We start from the raw sequence: 8,344 nt of genomic DNA, 5'->3' as shown, positions 1-8,344 counted from the left end.
TCAGTCCTTCCCACTCACAAACTCAACTTCTCCTTCCTCTCACAAACCCTAAATCCCTTCAAGAAGCTCCCTCTTAAGAGTTCCCCTCCTTTTTCATGTTCATCTCTCTCTTTCAAAATTCATAAGTATTTCATAAAAATTAGGCTTCAAGAAACCCTAAAATTTTTAACTTAGTTATTTATATTCGTGTAATATCACCACAATTCGTATAGTATGATCAGTTCAACATAGATTTCATCCTGGTATGATGGAGTATGAAAAGGAAATAATTCTTCAATACATTATACAGTAAGATATAAATATCATCTCGTACAATAGGCTAAATGTCTTTTATTTGTACAGGATGAATGTTGGGATGACCAAAATTCATCTTTGTTCATCATCTAGTATGATCCAACTCATTTAATATGGTCCGTTAAAATATTCAGGTCGCCTGTTATGATGTATATATCATACAATATGATTAGTTTAAAAAATAAGGTTTTGTCCAGTACGATCGTTAGGACGGTCGAAAATACCCTCGATTCATTGTACATTATAAATTAGGTCGAATAATACGATCACCAATCAGTAATTAAGACTTGATTTAATTGACTAATCGTGAGGATTAATTTTAGCAAGCAATCAAATATTCATACCATACGATTGGATTGTATAGTACGAGCAGTTCAAAATTGAAAGATTAAAAACTTGCTTAAATTAATCTGCTAGCTAGGGTTTTGGTTTGAAAATGAATCATATAATATGATCATTATCATACAATATGTTTAGTTTAAATAAGATAGCTGTTGAGCCACAGTGTTTCATAAAGCATGATTTAAAATTGTAAAGTACGATCTATAAAATATAATAGTTTTTTACCCAAAAAAACTCTCCCCCGTGTGTGTGCATGATTACTTAGTTTGCATATAATTTTTGTGGCCAGACTCATAAAAAAAAAGAAAAAAAAATTCAAATTTACAGGCTCCCTCATATCCTATTCTACCTAGTCTCGAGTCTTCTATTATCTTAAGTAGTGTGTGGTCTCCATGAAATATTAGTACTTGCAGATAAGAGTAGCATACAACTTATTTAATAAAGAATAAGACAATTGAATCAACATTATTTATCATCATCAAAATCTCAGACTATGAGCCATAGAATGTAATAAAGTGAAGTTTTTCTTCACACTTGATTAGGCTACCTATCTAGGGAGCTCAGGAATAGGATTATACGTCTAAGACGACTCTAACCGATGGGTTTTATATCAAAAAGCTTAAGGGGATGATGGAGAGCACTTCTCCTTCAAGTTTCATGGATTGTGGATCACCGGAAGATGGACTTTGAGAGGTGGGTAGAGAAATATCACTAGAGTTTGCTTGAAGTAATAGTTAGAGAGGGCTAAAAAGTGTTGGGAAGTAAGGGGAATGCTTAGAGAGATCTAGGGATTATTTTTAAAAAGCTCAATAGGAATATAGCCAAATGAATTGAGGTTCCCTATTCAATCCATGGTCGTGGCTTTAGAGAGCTGTGATCAATCAGGAAAGCTACTGGAAGCTTACTAACTGGAAAGGATTAGCCTGGGAAAGCTCTCTAAGCTCGATGGAGGCAAACTCAAGCCCTTTGGAAGTATTTGGCAATTACTCATGAAGGGTGACTACTGTAACTTGGGCTCCCAAGTTTATGTGTTCAATGATAAAAAATATTATTGATTACATCTTTATATCTCCTATTATTTGTAGTGAATTATTATTTTTGTGTGTACTAACTTTTTACGTACTTCTTGCAATATTTAAAGAAGATTTAGGACTCAAGATTTAGTATAATAGGGTATGCAAAAAGAGTATGTAATATTTATTTATTTATTTAATTAATTCTTGAGTCAAGTCCTGTAAAGGTATATGCTAGCATGGTGATCATGCACACACACACTAATGGGAGTGAGATAGTGAAAGAGTTAAAAGTGTAATTGTTTGAACTAATCATAATATATGATCCATATCATATTATAAGATAACTATTTAAAAAATTAATATAACATCTAATTGACTTAATTATAGTTATTTGAATTAATCATACTATACGATCAACATCATACAGAATTATCAGTAGAAATTAAGAATTAAATTGCCATTCATAATTTTGTTAATATTTTAAAAAATAAAATTTGTACTAATCGTATCATACTATACATTCTAATAAAATATTGCATAAATTAAAAGTATGATTAGGAAAATAATTTTGGATTAATTGATTTAGCTAGGTCATAGTGTATGATTAATCTAATTTTAATATACGACCTGATATTTGCATGGGATGATATTTATTCTTCGCCAATCATAATAGATGATAAGCCATGTCATTTTTACTAATCGTACTGGATGATGCTTCATATCGTACTTGATAGTAAACTTAAATACTTAAACCAATAATATAAAATATTACTCTTCATAAAGTGCAAACATGGTTATTTTCCACTAATCATACCATGGAATTTGGGATCGTACTGTATGATTAGTGTTACAAGAATTAAATTTTATGGTTTTTTTAAATGCTTTATTTAAGCTTTCTCAGAAGACTTTGTAAGAGTCCTTTGGGCTTTCATTAAGTGTTTTCCTCTAAAGAAAAGAGAGAGTTTAGAGATTAGGAGAGAAAGGATAGGGTTTGTGAGAGAGGGAGATAATCCTTGTGGGTTTCAATGGAGTGTAAGAGGGAGTTCCACACAATTGCTCTAGTGAACTTGTACTTGAGTTCCTCCATCTGCCAAGATTTATCTTAAAAGAAGCTTTTGGTAGAAGACCACTTAGGTGTCAAAGGACCCATCTACTATATTATAGTAAGGAAGATGAAAGTGATTCGAGGTTATTTACCTTCATGAGGAGGGTGAAAAAGGATTTCAAGTTCTCTTTCTTTAACAAGATACTAAAAAAGGATTCCAGGTTCTCCACCTCACCAAGAGGATAAAAATATTAGGGTCCTCTACCAAATAAGGTTACTGGAAGAGATTTTTAAGGGCTTCTTTGCCTAGCTGTTTGGGCTAAAGAAGAGTCACTAAAGGTTTAGTGTAATGCCTTCAGAGGAGGATTCTTGGGATTAGACATAGGTCATGGTTTGACTGAACCTTTAAAAAATGTTTGTTGTGTTTATTTTGATTTCCAATTTTTTGCACTTTACATTTTTGCATTTAATTTATGTCATAATTCCTTGGTAGAAATTTGTGATAGTTATTTTGTTGTGTTAATTATAATATTATCATCATTGTTGTAACCTTTGATAAGTTTATTTGCTTCTGCATAAGGTGATAGTTTTAGCTTGATTTTCTTAATTAATAAAAAAAAAGTTTTGATTTAAAAGTGAGCTATTTAGTTTTTAAAACACTCAATTCATGCCCCTTACACTCTGCGCCCCGCCACCCCCCCCCACAGTTCACTTTTAGCTTAACACCCTACATCTAACTTTCAATTAGTATCAGAAAGGTACTCGTAAATAGTCTTTTAAAAAACCTAGAGGAAAATGATCTATGGCACATTTCAAAAATAGGAACACCGCGAAAGTTTACTCCATAATTTGTCCTCCTTTATTTTATAACATACCATTTGATTTTTAGAAAATTTTCATGTTTACTTTCTGCAGTCATTTAATTTTTGAATGTGGCATTTGTTTCAAATTAGTTATTATGTACTGTCAAGTATTATCAATGGAGTCAAAATTGATATTCCATTTTATTGAACGGAGTAGAAAAGAATAAGTCTTTGAACAACTGAATGCTAAATGCTTATACTATTTTTTCTACGCGCTTAAGTTTGAAGATTACTTGAGAGTTTCAATATTTACCATTGGCAAGGACATTTGGGATAGACTATCCATTACATATGATAGTACTAGTAAAGTCAAACAATTTATGTTAAATGTATTCATGTAAGGTTACAAACTTTTTCAAAATAAACCTTATGAGACTATATTAGATATATACCCTAGGTTTACTCAGATACTGACATCATTGCATGCTTTGGGTAGATAAATTTCAAACTCAGAGAAGGTCAACAAAATTCTTTATTATCTACCTGAAAATTAATATGACAAACTCATTACTTTATGTAAATCAAAAGACTTGAATGCTTATTTTATTGATAATCTACTTATCTCATTCATTACCTACAAGCAAATTGTGAGTATAAGACTTTTTGATGCAGGTGATAAGAGAAGATTATAGCTCTAAAAACCACAAATTGATAAAAAAAAGTATTAAGAGATGATAGGAGTGAGGAGATGGCATTAATAAAAAGGTAATTCAAAAGTTTCCTAAAGCATAAGTACAAGCATCATCTAAAGTGGAGCAGAGATAAAAATAATAAATTTTCTTCTCACATTGTTCACTCTGGGTGTAGGAAATCTACACATCCAAAATATGACTTCCCCAACCTAAAGATTTACCATTTAAAGGAAAAGGGTATAAAAAAGGGTGAAATAAAAAGAAGCTGAGAATCTCTGAAGCACAGAATCTCTTGGGCAGACGTAGCCTTTGACTAATTAGAACTAGAACAAGAAGAGAAGATATTGAACTAATATTGAATAGTAAGGAATTTTAATTGTCAATGGTGATAAGGTATAAGTATGTTAAGTTATATTTGAATGTTTATTTATTAATTTTATAAAATCATGTGTTATGTATGACTGTATATTTAGTTTTTTGTTTTTTTATGTTTTCATTTCTATATTTTTTCCTTCTTAAAAAAATAAATTAAAAATTCTAAAGCATGTACCTCAATTTATATGTTTTATTCTCTCCCCTATTTGGTGATGTCAAAAGGGGGAGTAGATATTTTGTTAGTTTGATGCATTCTTAAAAAAAATAATTTCCCTTATTTTTAGTATAATTATCTTAGTGAAGGAGAGATTAGGAGAAAATAATATTAGTTTGATAATTCAACTAATAATATTTTCCATCATGAAAAAGGCAGAAATTATTATAATATGAGCGCTCGAGTTTATATTTTTTATGATAATAAAAATGAAATTGCATCTTTATGTCTTCTAGTATTTATAGTGCATATTTAATTTTGTGTGTATAAACTTTTCAATTATGTCATGCACCATTCATTGAAGATTCAGGACACAAGATTGGGTATAATAGAGTATACTGAAAGAGCCTTTAATATTAATTCCTTTTTACATTTTGAGTCAAGTTCTATAAAGGTGTACGCTAGCTTGGTAATAGTACACGCATACACACCTAAGGGAGGGAGATAGTGAAAATGTTATAAGTATAATTCTCTAAACTAATTGTATTATATGATTTATATTATACTATACAACCAGCTACTCAAAAAAATCATTATAGTAGCAAATTAGGCCAATTAAAATTATTTTAACTTTTTGTACTATATGTTCAAGATCCTACATGATGATTAGTTAAAATTAAGATCTTAACAACCAATCAATATTTAGGAAATATTTTAATATAAAAAGTTTGAACAAATTATATCGTATAATAGGAATCATACTGCACAATATAATTAAATCTTACCTAAATTAATTGTGGGTTTAGGGGAATAATTTTTTATTAATTAATCCAATCAGATTATACTGTATCATTTGTCCAATAGTACTTTTTGACTATTTGATTGAAAAAGTTGAGTTTTGAAAAGATTAATTTTCTTTGGGAGAATTTAAATTTTAAAATTTTAGTTTTAAAATCGAACATATCATTATGAATGAGATATCACATCGGGAAGCAAAAATATCATTTCCTAATGGGTTCAGATTACAAAATAGTAAGTTCATCCCAATTTTCATAGTGAAACTTAGGGAAGAACCACATATGATCCCGGAGGGTCAAAAAAATATTTGATCAAATGTATATGTATATTAACACAGATAAGGTATAATAAATTTCATAATCAAAGTCATCATAACAGAATGACATATCTTTTTGTGAAAAGAAGATATCATTTACTATCAATCATTTGAATATGACGATAATTATCTTTTGACTTTGATTTTCAAAAAGATAATTAGTTGACTTTTCAAAACTTAATTTTGAAAATTTATTTGGGTTCTAAATATCCTACAAGCAGAAGCCCTTGTAGTTAATTATATTGTAGGAAACAAATGTTTTTTACAAAAATTCTTAAGGATTGGTATCAAATGATTGAAACTGTAATTTCAAATAGGAATGGATCAAAATTGAACACTTATTTCTATTTGTCAAAGGAGGAGAGATAGGAGACATTTTGGGATTCTAAAATAATTTAGAAATGCCCTTGTTTATTCTATATGATGGGCTTTCAATTTTGGATTGAAGAGAAATTTAATTTGATTGGTCAATTTAACACTGCCATTGCCAGGTCCCAAGTCCTGGATGAGAAAAGTGGAAGGCTGCATTATGCAGTCGACAGCCAGCGTAAAACTTGTCGAATAATAATGACATGAAACCTTTAAAAAATTATGTTAATCCTAGGGCATCCCCTAGAAGTGACATGCTGTATGGCCTGAATACAGTGATAAGTGTGCAAGGGCCGCTACACCGGCACCTGGGTGCAATGTTAAATAGGCAAGGGTTCCAACATCAAGGATGGATATGGGGAAAGAAGCTAGTCAAAGAAATTAAAATTAGGATGAACATGGAATATAGGTTCCCTTATAGAAAAATTAATGGAATTAATAGATATTATTATTCATAGGAAGTTAAATATTTTGTGCATTCAAGAAACTAAATGGGTTGGAGAGAAGCCTAAGGAAATAGATAGTTTAGGATTTAAACTTCGGTATTCGGATAGGAGTCATACTAGAAATTGTGTAGGTGTTATTATAGATAAGAGTTTAAAGGATAATGTTATAAATATTAATAGGATTGGAGATAAAATTATAGCTTTAAAGATTATTGTTGATGAAAAGATTATTAATATTATAAGTGCTTATACTCCTCAAGTAGATTTGGATATGAGTTCTAAATTAAAATTTTGGAATGACTTAGAAGAATTAATACAAAAGATACCTCTTGAAGAAAGAGCTTTTATTGGAGGACATTTAAATGGACCTGTTTGTTGAGAGGTAGATGATTTTCAAAGAATTCATGGTGGCCATGGATTTGGAATGGCGAATGAAGGTGGGAAGACCATATTGGATTTTTGTTTAGCTTATGATTTTCTAATTGCTAATACCTTATTAGAGAAAAAGAATGAGCATCTCATCACTGATAAAAATGGATATAGTACAACCCAGATTGACTATTTTCTTATTAAAAAATTAAATCGTTTAGATTGCAAAGATTGTAAAGTTATTCCGAGTGAAATTTATGCACCCAACATTGATTATTAGTTTTGGACTTTAAGATAAAGGGGCATAAAATAAAAAATAAAATAAAAAGATTTTCTAGGATTAGATGGGGGCATTTAAAGAATATTAACTAAAATATTTTTGAGAATAATATTTTAAATCTTAAGATTTTGTCTGTGTATGAGGATGTTAATGTTATGTGGAAAAACGTGGCTACTGATATTAAGAATATCGCAAAAGATGTCCTCGGAGTATCAAAGGGAAAAGCTCCTAATAATAAAAATAGTTGGTGGTGGAATTCAAATGTGCAAGAAAAGATTAAAAATAAGAAGTTTTGTTATAATAATTGATTTTATTTTAAAAATTTTAATAATTGGGAAATATATAAAGTGGCTCGTAAGGATGCTAAGAAAGCAATATGCGATGCAAAAAACCTTAGCTTTTAGTGACTTATATAATAGATTAGATACTAACGAGGGAGAAATATATATGTATAAGTTAGCCTAACAAAGAGATATGAGTAATAATGATTTAGTTCAAGTGAAGTGTATTAAGGATGAAGATCAAGAAATACTTTTCTTAGAAGATGATATTCAACAAAGGTGGTTGAGATATTTTGCTAAACTTTTTAATGAAGATTGTGAAAATAAGATTGACTATAGTGACCTTAGCACCCTAAATGAAAATAAAGCTTTCTATTTTTATGGGCGTATAAGTAAAACTAAAGTTAGAGAGGCTTTAAAGAAAATGAAGGGTGGAAAAGCTATTGGACCTGATGATATTCGAATAGAGGTGTGGAAATGCTTAGGAGATGAAGGAATTTTTTGGCTTACTAAACTTTTTAATAATATTTTGAAGGCTAAAAGATGCCATATGAGTGGAGATTTAGTGTGTTAATTCCTATTTTTAAGAATAAAGGTGATGCATAAGATTGTGCGAATAATAGAAGTATTAAGTTAAAGTGTCATACTTTAAAATAATTGAGCGAGTAATGGAGCATAGGTTGCGGCGTGATACTAATGTTTCTCAAAATCAATTTGGATTCATGTCGGGTAGGTCGACTATGAAAGTCATACATTTATTAAGA

The sequence above is a fragment of the Dendrobium catenatum genome, unplaced genomic scaffold (assembly GCF_001605985.2).
Source record: "Dendrobium catenatum unplaced genomic scaffold, ASM160598v2 fragScaff_scaffold_31, whole genome shotgun sequence".
In the NCBI taxonomy this organism is placed as follows: Eukaryota; Viridiplantae; Streptophyta; class Magnoliopsida; order Asparagales; family Orchidaceae; genus Dendrobium; species Dendrobium catenatum.
Note: the sequence above shows the minus strand (reverse complement) of the source record.